This window comes from Gigantopelta aegis, chromosome 10 (genome assembly GCF_016097555.1).
Source record: "Gigantopelta aegis isolate Gae_Host chromosome 10, Gae_host_genome, whole genome shotgun sequence".
NCBI lineage: Eukaryota > Metazoa > Mollusca > Gastropoda > Neomphalida > Peltospiridae > Gigantopelta > Gigantopelta aegis.
In genome coordinates, this window is record NC_054708.1 from 28,439,258 (window position 1) to 28,458,376 (window position 19,119).

The 19,119-nt window shown below is 36.6% G+C and overlaps 1 long non-coding RNA gene across 1 annotated transcript in view; it reads right to left on the bottom strand.

Moving 5' to 3' along the window:
- Positions 1 to 11,798: 11,798 nt before the first annotated feature.
- Positions 11,799 to 19,119, bottom strand: part of LOC121384456 — a 46,524-nt gene continuing 39,203 nt past the window's right edge. The window contains exon 3 of the long non-coding RNA XR_005959390.1: positions 11,799 to 12,190. This is a non-coding gene — a long non-coding RNA (uncharacterized LOC121384456). The remainder of the gene's footprint in view (positions 12,191 to 19,119) is intronic.

Sequence of the window (19,119 nt, forward strand, 5' to 3'; positions counted from 1 at the left end):
AGACAACGCACGTGCAGTGGTGACATGGTTTGCACGTGGCTGCGTTTTTGCGAATATTCACATTTTGGAACTTTATTGTACAGTAGCTGCGTTTTATCGAATGTAACCGTGGGAATGTGTTTGGGACATGCAATGACCTTATATTCACAAAGCATGAACCGGTAGGAAACATAAAATCGGAGTTATAACCCATTTGTACCCTTTTGCGTTTCTTTTTTTGAAGAGTATATATATATATATATATATATATATATATATATATATATATATATATATATATATATATATAGATAGATAGATAGATAGATAGATAGATAGATATAGAGATATAGATACACACACACACACACACACACACACACACACACACACACACACACACACACATACATACATACATATATATATATATATATATATATACATACATAAAAGGATTGGGCACAAGTTATTCAACTTACGAGGCCCACTTCTAATTACAAACATTAAATTGTACAATAATGGGACTGCAATTTTCAATAAATAAATCATTCAATCAATTAAAGTAAATGTTTGTGAAAAACGATTGAATAAACTGAAAGGACAGAAAAGGAAAATAAAATAAATAGAAGTAATCGATGGTTTAATTTACTTATTCTACACTGCATGCATCTTTGTCCTAGAATGACGTCAGGCACGGATGTACGTGAGGTTGCTGGGGATTCAAGTGCAGAAAGTATGGTGTTTTGTTGTTTGTTTGTTTTTAAAATGAAAAACCCCAAAACTTCCTCTTAGTAAGACGAAATTAAACATAAACGCTACACCCACGCTGACCTAAATACAATTTTAAATAGGTCTTGATATTTTTCCTTTTTTTTCTTTCTTTCTCTCTTTCTTTTTTTTTTGGATATAGGTGAGATATTTAAATCAATTTTCTATTGCTTTTTGGGTTGTTGTTTTTTTCAAAAAATCTGGCTTAAAGATATTGGTTAATGTTTCTGATTTTTATTTCATAAAAAACTGCAATTAAATAACCTACTAAAACATAAGGCATATATAACATATATAAAATAGATTGTATAAAATACATACATACATACATACATACATACATACATACATACATACACTGTTTCATGCACGTAAGCGGGATCGACCGCGTAGATTATAGGTCCCATGCATATGGTTGAGTTAAAGAGCTTCCTTTTTATGGAAGCTTCGATAGCTCAGAGCGTATCGTGGTTAGTCTTGCAATTTGCGGGCGAATCGGTGCCACAGGTTCGAGTCCCAGCAACGGCATGGGACAATTTGTGAGGCCAGAAAGGATTTAATTATCCCCTGCGCCAGTGCGTTAATATCTATGTATGTAATAGTCAACCTCGACATACATACAATATATAGATATTCATACATCAATACATACATACATCCATACATGCATGCATGCATGCATGCATACATACATACATACATACATACATACATACATACATACATACATACATACATACATACATACATACATACATACCATATGGATGCCCCAATAGCTCAAAAGGTATCGTGGCAAGTCTGCAAGTTGCGGGCGATTCGGTGCCATAGGTTCGAGTCCCAGCAACGGCATGGGACAATTTGTGAGGCCAGAAAGGATTGAATTATTCCTGCGCCAGTGCGTTAATATCTGTGTATGAAACAGTCAACCTCGATATACATACAATATATAGATATGCATACATCAATACATATAAATTAGTAACACTGGAATTTATTAATTTCACATAGTAAAATAAAGTAAAGTTTGTTTTATTTAACGACGCCACTAGAGCACACTGATTTTTTTTTTTATCTCATCATCGGCTATTGGACGTCAAACATATGGTCATTCTGACACTGTTGTTTTTTTAGGAAACCCACTGTCGCCACATAGGCTACTCTTTTACGACAGGCAGCAAGGGATCTTTTATTAGATACATAGATACGCAATGAATAAAATAATGGATAATGGACAGTAAGATTAATGCTTAGGTAAATGAATTAATTAATGTTTTTAAAAACCCACCATATAATTGAAATTAGAGAAATGAATTGATGAATATTTATAGCTGAATTGAATTGCAAAAAAAAAAAAAAAAAAAAAAAATTAAAAACGTGTATGACCCTCAGATATTTACAATTAGATGGGACATTTTAAGACGAGCCTGCCACGTGACCCCGAATCGCTTTTCGGCAACCCAACTCCCGACACGCGGCGCTAATAGCTAATTGACAACAGTGACAAGTATGCCTTGCGCAGTAATCTGAAATTTCAATAGTGAGAAATAATTACAACTATTAGTTTCAGTTCAAAAGTTATGTATGACTATTCAGTAGTTAAATTAATCTTTCCCAGAGATACTGCATCACAGATGAGGCCCGGGTCGTGATCACGCGCCAACGGCCGTGACCTTTTGCAGCTCATTGGAAAATAATTTCATGGGTTTATGGCGCACCTAACCCTCATGCAAATTGGGCTATTGTGAAATTTCATTTAAGACGTGAAAATGTCTCTGTCAAGGGATTGGAATTTATCAATTTCACTTTTCAAATTGAAACGTAAATGAAAGAAAGTATGGATGGATGGATGGAATGGGGGAAGAAATAATCGAATAACTGAATGAACGAATGAGCCGATGAATGGATCGATGAATGAATGAATGAATGAATGAATGAATGAATGAATGAATGAGAAAAGAAATGACAAATAGAATTGGATGAATAGGAAAACTGAATGAAAAATAGTGAAGAACAATAAATGTATAAATGAAAGAACACATAAAACAGATCGGAATAAATGGAGAAAAGTGGTTTAGGAAATGTCTTTAGTCAATACCCCCCCCCCCCCCCCCCCAAAACATTTTACAAAAAAAAACCCACACAGAACAAAACAAAACAAGAAACAAAGCAAAACAAAGCAAAGCAAAACAAAAAACAAAACAAAACAAACATTCAAACAAAAATAATAAAAAAATATATTAAAAAACCCAAACTTAACAAATTATTAACATGAAAGAAATATTTTAAAAAAATAAAAAAAAATATATATATATATATATATATATATATATATATATATATATATATATATATATATATATATATATATAACCAGGTTTTAAATCAAAGAATTACTTTACACGTATAATTTCCCAAGCGTGAACTTGAATTCCACATATACGTATAAATATTATCTTTCCTGTGTTCTCGTTTGCTTCCTAAGTTCAATATTCCTCTCTTGAAATTAAATTAAAGTGTTGTTGTCGTCTATCAAAATCTGATTACTGTTGAATCGAAGAATTGGAAGTGGTTCAGTAACTGCTGTATTTTTATGACTGTAGTAAATTATAAATTGTAATTGTATATTAATGCATACGTAGATCGTGTAATGTAGCATACACCTGGCAATGAACGTTGGGAGCACCACATTGTGAAAGTAGGTCAGTATTGTTAGTTCCATGCATGCCAAATTCTAAATACATAAGATATAGTCTTGCATGAACGTACGTACGTACGTGCATATTTACCTACCTACCTACCTACCTACCTACCTACCTACCTACCTACCTACCTAACTACATACATACATACATACATACATAATACACACATGCATATATGCACTTACACTACGTGCTGAGAGCGTATCGTGGCAAGGCTGCAACCTGCGGGCGATTCGGTACCACAGGTTCGAGTCCCAGCAACGGCATGAGACAATGTGTTAGGCCAGAAAGGATTGAATTATCCCTTTTGAGTCAAGACCTATGTATGAAATAGTCAAACCTGACATACATATGATACAATATATAGATATTCATGCATATTATTATATATTTATTTTATAATATATGTATATAAAAAAAGTAAAGTTTGTTTTATTTAACGACGCCACTAGAGCACATTGATTTTTTTATCTTATCATCGACTATTGGACGTCAAACATATGTATATATATATATATATATATATATATATATATATATATATATATATATATATATATACGAAATGAATATGTGTGTGTGTGTGTTTGTGTTTGTGTGTCTGTGTGTGTGTGTCTGTCTGTCTGTCTGTATGTATGTATGTACAACGGTATGTATGTGCATAAACCTATATATGCATACATGTTGGGTACTACATACATACTATTTACGATCACATTTAATGTTATGTTTGCTAGATAAAGAACTATTATATAGGATTATTCGCACATTTCCAAGTACTTATCAGTTATTTGAAAACAACATTCCTAGGCAGTGCTGCAAAGTCGAAACGAGAATTGTAAAAACATCACTTCTCTCTCAACCTTATGATTTGGGTTATATCTCCGCAGCGCTGCTGTCAATCAGACAGACCGAACTGCGCTTGCTCCGAGTCTTCCAGGAACCCGGATCTAGTGATCTGGAACGAGGCGTGACATTCCTGGCTGAAAAAAAAAATTAATAAAAAATAAAAATAATAACACAAACATCCAATCTGATGACATTGTCAGGTGAATCCGAACATTCCGCGCCGGTAACCGGTGTGTTTAAGTACATCCCGCGCCGGTAGCCGGTGTATAGCTGCATCCCACACCGGTAACCGGTGTATATCTACATACCACACCGGTAAACGGTGTATATCTGCAGGTATGACTATACCAAATAAAATCCAATAGGCGACCATGTTAACATTTGTTTTTAACAACACTATATGCAATATATCAACCAAACTATGACCCATACATATCAGTACTACAACCCTCCCTCAAAGTATTAACTGAAGAAAATGGTACCTTGCATGGCTAATTTTCGGTATAACCAGATGTTTTTACAACACCCATAGTTTCGCACAAATTTGAGTACTTTTTTTTACAGGTACACCAAACATGTTCCAAGCACAAGGCTACTTGACACAGAGGTACTACATTTTTTAGCCCAGATGAAACTCTTTTTTTTACAATCAACACAATCAACACATTTACAATCAACACATTTATAACCAATCACAGGATTTGTGGTGCTAACTTCTCTATCAAAAGTTCGGTGCACCTCGAACTTTGACCCAGCCGGAAATTATTTGGTTTAGTGCTACATACATGCCACACCGGTAACCGGTGTCTATCTACATCCCACACTGGTAACTAGTACATATGGATTAAAATGTTTCTTGAAATATCATAAGAAGCGGGACGGCTCACATTAGTATTTACTGCGTTGCAATAGTGTATATGTATTAATTTTATCAATTTTTAAAAATGTTTTTCTTCTTCTTCTTAAAGTTTAAAGTTTGTTTTGTTTAAAGACACCATTAGAGCACGTTGATGTATTAACCATCGGCTATTGGATGTAAAAAAAACAAAAAACCTGGTAATTTTGACATGTAGTCTTAGAGAGGAAACTCGGGATCTTTTATGTGCAGCATCCCACAAACAGGATAGCACATACTACGGCCTTTGATATACCAGTCGTTGTGCCCTGGCTGGAACGAGAAATAGCCCAATCACTTACGGTGATAGATCCTAAAACGACCGCGCATCAAAAAAAAAAAAAAAAAAAAAGACAGACAGACAGATAGACAGACAGACAGACAGACAAACAGAATAAATACATTCATACGCCCGCCCGCCCAATCAAACATTTCCAAAGACACATCTGTTCGACCAAAATATTACATCCTCCTCACCAAGAAGAACTAAATTTATTATATTGATTGTTAAACACAAGATTTCTGGGACACTTTGAGGTTCGGAGAACCTCCTTGTTTCCATCGTTGAATTTGTGCCTGTACAACCCCCAAAATTACTGAAAATTTGGTATGAGTGACCCAGAGTCCCTACCCCAGAATATAAAACCCTGTTTACGTCGGCACATGCATGTTATTATGGCAATAATGTAATATTTATTATATTATTTATACAATATATACATGGGTTTGTGTACTATAAACGAGTTGCTAGTTACGAACAACACAATTCTCAACCAGCATTTACATTTTCGAACAGAAACCACGCAGTTGAAAACAACAATCTAATTATTATCAAAACGCGGATGTGTATACAAGCCTAGAATTTATGAGAGAGAAAAAAATAATGATCGCAAAAGGGTTAAGATAGTGAATAGTACTAAACAGAGGGCTTTATCATCTAGCGTTCTGGAAATGAACCCCAAAGAACACGGTGCTGACAATGTTGTTCATGCCACATTATACGCTGTGTGGCTTCCCGTACAAGTGCGTTCGTCTGACGACGGAACATCTAGTGACAGCTGCTTTGAAGATGCTGCAGTTTAGTATTTTCCTTCTTACGAATACGTATACCCAGGGGCGTTAGGCTGGGATGTAAGAGTTCGAATCCCCCACCTCCGTTGAGGCTAAAACATTGTTTTTAGTGAGCTCCGTGGTCTAGTGGATAAGCTGCTGGACAATCAAGCTGACGACAGTGGTTCAAATCCCGTCAAAGCTGGCTCACACATTCATTCATCTTTCTCATCTATCACCCTCTGCCTATCATTCTCATTATCTTAATATAAAAAAAAATTCTAATTTCTCCCACTATTTCAATCTGTTTCGACCCTAGCTGCAGCTTCCCCCGACTCTGTCTTCTGAGCTGTCCACACCATCGCCTACCTGTCTCAACTTCCTCCACGGGTGTAGTCTCTGTGTATTTCCCTGCACCCACCTGGCATCCTCATCCTCTGCCGCTAATAAAGCTGGTCTGACCCACGGCACTAACTAACGACTGCCGGTAGTAGGGGTGCATAGTAGGTGGTTACAAGTGCCTCTTAACAATGCCAGAAGTAACTACTGAACACTCCTCAGACTAATTATAATGGCAGGTGTGTGGCACAGATAGCCACAAGAGACAAGCAATTGTCGCGGTTGGAGAGACAAGGACTGGGATGCGGAGGTGGACAGCGAAAGAAGTTGAAAGATAGGAGTTGCCAGATCGGGAAGAAATGAGATGGAATTCAAAAGGAGAGAAACGAAAGGGGGCAGTGGGATAAAAAAAAAAAAAAAAAACCCACAAAAAAAACATTGTTTTTTAAAAGTGCAATAATAGGCTATTCATGTATGTGTCCAGGGAAAATGGAGACAAAATGGTCGGCCAGGTTCATATTTGAACCCCACCAGGTTCAGAACATGCTACGCCCCTGGGGCCTTTTTCACAAAACATCGCCTGCCACTAGCAGTTATACTGGACATATAGTTACATCTGTTTGGCATCTATTTCACACAGAAAATTACATCATTACAGAAGATGGAGCATTTTAAGAACAAAAGAAAATTAAATATGTGTACTTTTAACTATATTTATTGTACTTTAATAGTAATAAAAATTGTGGTTTAGTTGTAGATTTACGTTTACGTGCAAAACTAGGCTTACGATGTTTGGTGAAATTGGGCTAGTCCCAGATAAATTATATATGTAGCAGGGAAATAAATTATTATACACTGTCCACCATACTAACATAAATGAAAAATAAAGTATATATGTATGTATGTATGTATGTATGTATGTATGTATGTATGTGTGTATGTATAGATATATGTATACATATATATGTGTGTATGTGTGTATATATATATATATATATATATATATATATATATATGTTTTGGGGTTTTTTTCTACTAATGCACAAAAATACTCTCTCATCCATTTTCAAAATTATATTTATTTATTTATTTATTTGAAATGTGTCACATTCCTTATATATTTAAACCGTTATCCTTTAAACATGCGTATTCGGTAAATACTTAAAATATTTAATCCCAATAGATCCTGGGTGACATATTACATCTTCTGCAGTATTATTTTAAATACTAATATACACTGAGAATGCAACACGAAGTCTGCCAATCGTCGTCTTCTACGTTTTAATAACCTTTGCTATTTTGCTTAATAATGTTTTTGCAACGTTTTAGTGTGTGCCAAGTGCCTTTCGTGGAACTAAGGGACCCTATGGAAACAAAACGTTTAGAATCCGCCATATTTGTTCAGCTGAAGTAGTCAGCGGTCACATTCAGTTGTAACAGCATTCCGGATAACTTTACCCGTGAGCTGTGTTTCCATTGTTTGTCTGTATCTTCTAACAACAATTCGTTAACTTTTTAAAATTAAAATTTATTTCCTTGTTCAAGTCCATTTCAGAATCAAGTACACCACCCTAGGCACACATCTCAGCTATATAGGTTTTCAGTCCAGTACAGAGGTTTATGGCTATTGGTTGATCATTCGTAAACAGAAAACAGAAAATGCACGGAGTGTATACATAATGAAACATTTATATGGCAAAGCAATTTATTTACGCCCCTCCCCCTCCCCCCAAAAAAAACAAAAACAAAAAAAAACATTTGAAGTATTTTAATATACACCATGCAACTTGAACCTAAAGCACATAGCCCTTCGCACATATGTGCACGTATTTTACGACCACGTTACATTGCTCGCCTTCTCAAAAAACCGTATTTTGTATGACTATTATTAAAGCAGTCATTATAAACATGTTCAACGATAGTAACTTTGACTTTGATAGATAGATTTGCTTCAAATAATATATTATTTTGTCATTTATTTATTGACTAAAAATAGTGTCACACAGCGCTATATGTTGAATATTTATTTATTTATTGTATGATGATTATCACCATCTATAATATGAAGATATACATATAATTATGTTTTAATTCAGTTGGCTCTCTCTCTCTCTCTCTCTCTCTCTCTCTCTCTCTCTCTCTCTCTCTCTCTCTCTCTCTCTCTCTCTCTCCCTTCTTTTCCCCTCTCTCGCTCTCTTTCTTTGCCCCTCTAGCTTAATCTCTGTCTTTTGGTTAATAATGATTGCGGTTCACATTTACGTTCTCAAAGGAAATGCCCGTGTACCATGCATCATACTACAGAAAATAGTTCACTTATGCAGATGCTTTGTTTTTTGACAGTTTTAAAAGATTTGCATTATTCCTCGAGTCTCAGGGCAGTAATCTGAGTTTCTTGAGCATCCATCAGGGACCTTCGCAAACTACGCATCCTCCATCTTTGTCATGTGACGTCACAGCACGCGCCAGAAGTCGTCTGTCAAATGTCGAAATCAGAGAAAAATACCGCGGTTCTAATTTAGTGGAAAAACTTCGGGAGATATTGAAATATTTTTCTCTCTTAAGTTATTGTTAGGTTGTTGTTTTCTTTAGTTTGGATCTTGGCAGATTACATTTTATGATTTTAAGTTTTTAATTCAAAACCTAGAAAAAAGTTATGAGGTTTCAAGTAATTTATTTTTATTTTTATAATGTTAGTTAAATTATTCAATTATATATTAAAGAATGTTTTTGTTGGTGCCGATCCAAATGCGAAACCTTTATCGTGTTAAAAGCCCAGTGATATTTTAACGAAATTGTAACATTTGATAACTGATGCGAGTATGTCCACCGTGATAGAACCTTAATTAGATTTAAGCACGGAAATAAAAAATAATTTGGATTAATGTCTGTTCAAAAAGGATTCAAATCCTCTTACACATTTGCACACAAATAGCCACTGCTTTTAAGAAACTCTCCCATAGTTTGTGATACACTTTCGGTTAATTTTTCATTTAAATTTAATTTTCGTGCACCGCTTTAAGGAATCTTGGAACCGTAGAGCAACTCTTTGCGCATGTAATATTCACCTGTTTTCAATTAAGGTTCCAGTACGCTGTCCTGGACACCCAACTCAGATATCTGGTTAGTTGTCAGTGAAAAAACAAAAGGTTGGCGTAGTAGGCATACATCTACCATTAAAGGCGACGGCACACGACACGAGTGTCTCGTATAAGAATAGCCGATTACACAGCAACCGTAATCGTAATATTATTTTCTCACAGTCGGCTGTTCTCGGCGGCGCAGTGGTTAAGCCATCGGACAAAAGACTGGTAGGTACAGGGTTCGCAGCCCGGTACCGGCTCCAACCCAGAGCGAGTTCTTAAGGGCTCAATGGGTAGGTGTAAGGCCACTACATCCTCTTCTTTCGCTATCCACTACCAATTAATAACTAACCCACTGTTCTGTACAGACAGCTCAGATAGTTGAATTGTTTGCCCAGGACGGCGTGCTTGAACCTTAATTGGATATAAGCACGAACAATAAGTTGAAATGAAACAGACGAGTTACTCGTATGGTGTGACATCACCATAGGTCGTTAAATCTCGCTATGCGTGGAAGCCCATACCGGGCTGCGACCACCAGTACGTCCCAGCCTAAAAGACCGATGTCTTTAACTACTACACCTCCGAAGCCGGTATGAATTCAATGTGCCATATTGTCTGCAGTTTGAAGTGGCATCGCTGTAATCTCAAAGACAACAGTGTGAAAACACAATTAACTAAACAACTTCATTAACATTCAAACCAGTGACCTTGCCGGGACAGCGCCGTGCTAAAAAGGATCAAATTATTGCCACGGAAGCAATCAGCAAACATAAGGACAAAACCCTTAATTGGTGGAGGCAAACAAACCAAGGGAGATTTATTGAAAACAGTTTGGCGGTGCTGTCCTGAATACAGATTTGTGGCCTAGTCGCGGATTTTTGGGGTAAGAGCGACAGAGCCGGCATTCCCTGGAGCTGTCTGTGATAATACACTGGTCAACCCGACTGGTTTTTGTCTTCATCTTGCTGGGGCGTCATCAGCTAGCTGGGGAGGGACGTAGCCCAGTGGTAAACCGCTCGCTTGAACCGCGGTCGGTCTAGGATCGATCCCCGTCGGTGGGCCCATTGGGCTATTTCTCGTTCCAGCCAGATCTCTACAACTGGTGTTACAAAGGCCATTTCATTTCAACTTATTTTCGTGCTTATATACAATTAAGGTTCAAGCACGATGTCCTGGGTAAACAACTCAATTATTTGAGCTGTCTGTCCAGGGCAGTGGGTTAGTGGTTAGTTGTTAGTAGTTAGTGAAAGAAAAAGAGGGTGTAGTCGTCTTCCACATGAGTCAATGAGTCGTTAAAACTCGCACTTGGTGGGAGCCGGTACCGGGCTACGAACACAGTACCTACCAGCTTTATGTCCGATGGCTTACCCACGACACCACTGAGGCCGGTTACAAAGGCCGTGGTATGTACTACCATTATATCACATCTGTGGGATGATGCTCGACTCCATATAACTCGTAGATAAACATGTCATAACAAATCTTAAGAAATCGGCGAATCCACAAAGGCTAGCAAGTGAACTATAGACAACACGATAGAGCTGAGACAGACGAGTTGCACAAAGAAAGCAAGCTTTGTTGCAACAACTACTTGACTCAACTGAACGCACTCTTTTCCGTCGGTTGCTCTTTAAAGATTCTCCAGTATTTTCTTTCTTTTGTACTAGTAAATTAAATGCGTTCGTTTGGGATTTTTATGGGTATATAGTTGAAGGTAAAATATTTACTTTACACAGAAAAAGTTAATAAATATTTTTTAGGGTAAGCAGCTATCATGTAACTTTGAAATTCACCTTTAAGGATGGTAGGTATACCTGTCAATTTGATCAACCACACGGAGTTGGGTTCTGTGGCGTATTGGTTAAAACCATCGACCTTAAAGCACCACATCACAATTTGTCAGATTTTTACTTGGCCTCGGTGGCGTCGTGGTTAAGCCATCGCACATAAGGCTGGTATGTACTGGGTTCGCAGCCCGGTACCGGCTCCCACCCAGAGCCAGTTTTAACGACTCAATGGGTAGGTGTAAGACCACTACACCCGCTTCTCTCTCACTAACCACTAATAACTAACCCACTGTCCTGAACGGACAGCTCAGATAGCTAAGATAAGATGTGTGTGTGTGTGTGTGTGTGTGTGTGTTTGTGTGTGTGTGTGTGTCCAGGACAACGTGCTTGAAACTTAATTGGATATAAGCACGAAAAGCACACTTCCAATATTAAACTGAGCATATTCCCTTTAATTGAATATAAGCATTAATATTAAATTAACATGAAATGAAAACCACATTTCTAGTATTAAACTGATGATATTCCCTTTAATTTGATATATCAAATTAACATGAAATTAAAACCACACTTCCAATATTAAACTCGGGACAGTCCCTTTAATTGGATATAAGCATTAATATCAAATTAACATTAAATGAAATCTATACTTCCAGTATTTTATCTGCGGTTCCTGAACTGTGTTATTGCTCTGGGAATCCCGTTTCGTTATACCAATGTTCTCTGTGTTACCTACAAGAAAACAACAAAAACAACGCTTTATAATTAATTAATAATCCTAGAAACCCATTAATACAATCATTGTACGTACCGCGTGATGTAACAAAAACAAAAGAACTCTAAAAGATTCAGTGGTGTTGGGTAGGGATGCGAGAAAGAATAAAACGTCTAATCCCAATAGACCAGTCCGCGAGATGTATGCATGCATGTAGATAATATCAAATGAAATTGTTTTAAATTATTTAACGTCGTAGGTCTATTGAAACAGTTTACGTGTGGTAAAGTTATGGTTCAAGTACTATACTGCAGAACACGACAAATAACATTTCTTTTATAGCACTGACTTGCCATTGCGGAAAGAGTGGTGGGACATAACCTAGTGATAAAGCACTGATGTGCCGTCGGTCTAGGATCGATCCCCGTCGGTGTGTCTATTGGGTTATTTCTCGTTCCATCCAGTGCACCAAGATTAGTATATCAAAAGCTGTGGTATGTGCTATCATGTATGTAGAATGGTGCATATAAAAGTTCACTTGCTACTAATGAAAACAAATGTAGCGGGTTTCCTCTCTAAGACTATATGTTAAATTACCAATTGTTTGACATTCAATAGCCGATGATTAATAAGTCAATGTTATCTGGGAGTGTCGTTAAACAAAACAAACTTTAACTTTTAACTTTTTCCTTGTGGAAATTGTGTTAAACATGAAATGAAAAGAACATTTAGACAACTTCAATAAATAAATAAATTTAACACAAATCTGATGTGCACTTTTCGGTTGCAATATTAATTTGTTACGGTACATACAATGTAATATTCATAAGTTCCATGGCTGAAATTGATGTTTCATTTATGCTCTGTAAGTTTACAAATACCACTATGTGGTTGTGTAAATAAATAAATAAAATAAATGAATAAAATAAATAAATGAATAAAATAAATAAATGAATAAAATAAATAAATAAATAAATATCATTATCATAATATGTTAGAGAAAATAATCCATTAACTGTTGCGTCTTTTTCAATTTCAAACCTAACCCATTCATATTAATTACCACGCGGCTTCTAAACAAAATGGCAATTTAGCGAAAGGTCAATGGCTAGAAAGAAGAAGATACTATCATTTCCTAATGCAAAGGCCAAAAACTGCTAAGACGGTGGTAATTATTAGCAATCAAAGATGACAGTTATTATTTTGTTCTTGAGAGAGGGGATTGCAGAAAGTCAGCTATCTTCGAGATGTTATCCACTTTAACAGCTGGCCTTTGAGCCCGGCAATTTATCTACGTCCAAGATTATTCACCATTTATGTATCATAAAGCTGTATGGAAATGGAAAATTCGGCATATGTCGCCCATGGGACAAGCAATAACGAAAAATTGATGCATATTCATATACAGAAATATTCGTATCAGAGCCGGGATATGGTCTAAAAGACAAATGGGTCTTCTTTGCTTCCTGCAGCTCGACCGAAACAGAAGTCTCCCGGGTGTTTTTTTACAATCTCTCTGCAATAACAAAATTTATTACAAACTTTGATGTCCCTGCCTAATGGGTTGGCACAAAATTTTGACCTGTGTATGACGGATGTTTTGCAGTGTAAATGTACTCGACGTTATCCTCCAAGAGCGTGTTTTCTTTGAAAGCAAATTGTAATTTCAAGTGTTCTGGACCGACGATATTCATTTGCAAACGAAGGGGGGATAATTCCACTAATGACTTGGCGCCTACGTGAATTCCCAGGGTACTTCGCGCCATGCGTCTTCCACATTTGAAAATTCATGTAATGGATTGAAAATGGTGGACTCTATTTTCCTCTTGGAGTGATTTATGTCGGGCTGTCAAGCGGAGAAACAGTCCGAATTCGCGTAACATCATTTAATTTTACGCACACTGCCCATCAGTCTAGCAGATTTGGGTTTCTTTCAGTTGTGCAATATTAGTCGACACCTTTCATTACAGCTACTTAGCGCACAAAATAATCGCGAGGGCGGCTCGAGTTAGAGGCACTGACCCCAGTTATTAGGCTGTGCAAGGGCAGGTCCAAGGGCTGTACCAGGGGAACAAGTCCCCCTAAAAATTTTGAAGTGTCACTTTTTGTAACAGTTTGTTTACAATTTTCATTTCACGAATGCCAAACTATTATAGTGCTCTTTGCCGATGTTGGTCCATGTGCCATTTTGTCCTTGGTTCCCTCCCTAAACTATTTTCATGGTCATTGCTGTGTTTATTTTTCGGCTGGTACGGCTCTTTTTGAACGTAAAATGACACATTACTTACAACTTCTTATATAAATAAATTTAGAAAATATTTTATCGTCTTGGCGTTAGAATAGCTCAAAATGCATTTTTTGCAACCAAAAAAAAAAAAAAAAAAAAAAAAAAAAAAAAAAAAAAAAAAAAAACACCTCATATCTCAAGATCTAGGTTCAACGACTTTGACAAAATAATGCGAAAATTTCATTTTATTAAAGAATTTCTGGAATGTGAAATGTGTAATGTATTTCATTTTTGCGTTTATTTATTTATTTCATTGTGTATTTACTTATTTATTTTATTTTGTGTTTATTTTAATTTACATAAAATAAAACGTTACTTCCATACTATTGTCTTGTTGATTAGAATAAACAGAATTATTTTTGTGAAATATTTCTTTGAATGTTTTATTTTAGTATGCATAAAAACTAGACTACATCACAACAGGTTTTCTACATAAATCATTATTTTAAAAAGGTTCAGTTTCTTTTTCTTAACGACACAACTAAAGCACATTGATTTATTCATCATCGGCTGTTGGATGTCAAACATATGGTAATTGTGACAAATAGTGTTAGAAGAAACACGTTATATTTTTCTTTTACAGTATGTAAAAAGGCGCAAAAGTATAGTTAATTTATTTTATAAGATAAAGTATAGTTAATTTATTTCATATATAATTCATCATTTACAATGAACAAAACTATCTTCTTCTTTTAATTCATCATTTAAAAAAAGCAAAAGCAAAGTCATTATTTAAAAATAACATATGTACAGTTAATTTGATCTATTACATACACTAGTATATAAAACGACCAAAATGTACTTGATTTAATTTTAATTTTAGATGATTAAAAAAGAAAGTCCTGTTTCAGTCGTAAATAAGTTAACTTGAACGACACAACCGTAATACATTATCAAAGTCGTATTTTTGGGAAAAAAACCGGCCTCGGTGGCGTCGTGGTTAGGCCATCGGTCTACAGGCTGGTAGGTACTGGGTTCGGATCCCAGTCGAAGCATGGGATTTTTAATCCAGATACCGACTCCAAACCCTGAGTGAGTGCTCCGAAGGCATAACTGGTTCAACAAAGACCATGGTTTGTGCTATCCTGCCTGTGGGAAGCGCAAATAAAAGACCCCTTGCTGCCTGTCATAAAAGAGTAGCCTATGTGGCGACAGCGGGTTTCCTCTAAAAAAAACAGTGTCAGAATGACCATATGTTTGACGTCCAATAGCCGATGATAAGATAAAAAAAATCAATGTGCTCTAGTGGCGTCGCTAAATAAAACAAACTTTACTTTTTTTAATCTGAAAAAACGCAGTCAAATTGACATTTGACAAAATGGTGGTTGATTCCATGAATCTCTGTCTAATGCCGTTGCATTTTCTATAGGATGACAGTATATATATATAACAGTTACACAAACTTTCTACTTATGCATTCACATTCACATGCAGGGAAAACTTAATTGTACAAAATTGTGTTTCTTTTTTCAAAAGCTTTAAAACAATACAAAGCTAACCGTCTTACTATTCTTTCATTGTTGTTATTTAACAATTCTATAAATTTGAACATATTAGGGTTATTTTTGTAATATTTGGGTATGTAATGTCTGACAGATATGTATACAGGACAAATAAGTATAAAATAGAATTCATCTTCTATTAAATTAGTAAAACATTTACGATTTTCCAGCGCAGTTGGGTTACGTTTTGCACATCTTCCCGTTTCAATTAATAATCTATGAGCAGTTCTATATTTTCAATAGAAATACTATCTTTAATATGATTTATAAGAATAAATATTTGATATATGTCGGTTTTGTGATGCTCTTGAAGAAAGGTCTAATCGCTTGCGCCAACCCCGTATAAACATATCTTTTAATCTTTGCTTTAATAATGATAAAACGCCATTTCATTCCCTACATCCTGATTTTGCCAGACTATAGAAAAGCCAGTATTATTTAACAAATTATACTTTGGGGCGTGACGTAGCCCAGTAGTAAAACGCTCGCTCGGTGCGCGGTCGGTCTGGGATCGATCCTCGTCGATGGGCTCATTGGGTTATTTCTCGTTCCAGCCAGTGCACCACGACTGGTATATCAAAGGCCGTGGTATGTATTACATTGTCTGTAGGATGGTGCATATAAAAGATCACTTGCTGCTAATCGAAAAGAGTAGCCCATGAAGTGGCGACAGCGGGTTTCCTCCCTCAATATCTGTGTGGTCCTTCACCATATGTCCGACGCCATATAACCGTAAATAAAATGTGTTGAGTGTGTCGTTAAATAAAACATTTCCTTCTTCCATATAACCGTAAATAAAATGTGTTGAGTGCGTCGTAAAATAAAACATTTCCTTCTTCCTATTTAAAACATTTCTAACACGTATAGCCCAGCTATTTTTAATTGGAAACAATAATATGCATCTCATCATTTGAGTAAGCTAGACAATAACGTCTAAAAATCTCACACATTATATAATGACTTGATATTATTGCAGATAAATTTTTATTTTCGTCAAATTGTGCTACCTAAACTATTTATTAATCTCGGTAGTTCGCAGTACGCTGGCCTGTGATACGTGTATTTAATCATTCTGACATGCAAGACGTTCACATTTCACAATACCGAAAAGCTCAGATGCGCATTTCATTCGGACATCGTTTAATTAATCATTCTAACCCACCCCTAACTTCCGGCCTTATTATTTTATATGCTTTTCCATCTCCACATTATCATTACGATGTCATATCTTATGACCAACGGCGCAGTGTGGTTTTGTCTAAAACAAAAGGTACCGTTAATTAGGCGACCGGCGGACACTGAAGCACACCTGCCCATCTACGAGCGCGAGCGAATGATTGACGTAATTACAGGGATGAAATTGACAAATGTGTACTTTTCACGATCAAACGACGGTTTTTGATTTAGCTATAATTATCGACGACCGAGGAAATTGCAAACCATAGCGGTTGATTATTTTAGGTTTTTCCACGCCCCATTACACCAAAATGAACGAAATAGCAAGCAGAAGGTAGGGTCACTTTAATTGGCCAAACTGCATGTAACCTAGATTTACGTCAAGTTGGCTGATTCTGCGTGAACCATTTAATTAAAGCTGCAGTGTCTCGGTGTTTTCATATTATAATTCCAATATGTAAATAGATTTCATTTCATTTCAACTTATTTTCTGGTTTATATCCAATTACGGTTAAAGCACACTGTCCTGGACACACACCTCAGCTATCTGGGCTGTCTGTCCAGGACAGTGGGTTAGTTGTTAGTTGTTAGTGGTTAGTGAGTGAGAAGAGGGTCTAGTGGCCTTACACCTACCCATTGAGCCTACCCTAAAGAACTCGCTTCGAACCCTGTACCTACCAGCCTGAAGTCCGATGGCTTAACCACTGCGCCATCGAGGTCGGTGTAAATATTTTATTATAAATACTTGGATTAGACCAAAAGATATTAATGTGACTTAAAATCTGAACGACAAAACCGTTATCCATGATAAAAATCGTATCTCTGCTCAATGCAGAGTCGAAAGGGTATTTGACAAAATAGTGGTTGATTCTACGAATCTCGAGAAAAGCCTTTACTGGGCCACAGTCTTTCCTGCACCGCTCAAAGAGGACAGCCACTCTCGAGAAAATCCTTTACTGGGTCAAAATATCCTTTCTGCACCACGCAAAGAGAACCGTCACTCTCGAGAAAATCCTTTACTGGGCCAGTCTTTCCTGTATCACTTAAAGAGGACTGCCACTCTTAAGAAAATGCTTTACTGGACCAAAATATCCTACTGCACCACTGCACTACACAAAGAGGACAGCCACTGTCGCGAAAATTCTTTACTGGACCAAAATATCCTTCCTGCACCACTCAAAGAGGACTGTCACTATCGAGAAAATCCTTTACTGGGCTAAAATATCCTTCCTGCACCACTCAAAGAGGACAGCCACTCTCGAGAAAATCCTTTACTGGGTCAAAATATCCTTCCTGCACCACGCAAAGAGGACTGCCATTCTCGAGAAAATCCTTTTCTGGGCCGAAATATCCTTCCTGCATTATTCAGAGGACTGTCACTCTCGAGAAAAAACTTTACTTGGCCACAATCTTTCCTGCATCACTAAAGAGGACAGCCACTCTCGAGAAATCCTTTACTGGGCCAAAATATCTTCCTGCACCACTCAAAGAGGACAGCCACTCTCGAGAAATCCTTTACTGGGCCAAAATATCCTTCCTGCATCACTCCCAGACATGTTTTCTAAATCAAAATTAGTACACGACACAGCTCGTTGGAATAAATATAGCTGTGATGACATGCACCCATGAAACACTGTCAAAACTGATGATATTAGGTGTTCGCGAAAGTTGAGCATATCCTGCCCCACTGGTGGCACCTGTTATAAGCAAACCGACATTCATCAAAAAATTGAACGTTTGAAGAACGGTCTGTCTGGGATTGATCCTCGTCGTCTATTAGTTGTTCCAACCAGTGTACTAAGGTTTGTTTTGTTTAACGACACCACTTGAGCACATTGGTTAAAATGAGTGGACTGTTTAGGTATCTGACGAGCGAAAGCGAGTCGAATACCAAAACTGTTCACGAGTTTCATAAAAATGGTATGGCAGGCAAGTTAGTTTAGTATTTTATTTATTACAAACCAACTACAAACAAACTGCA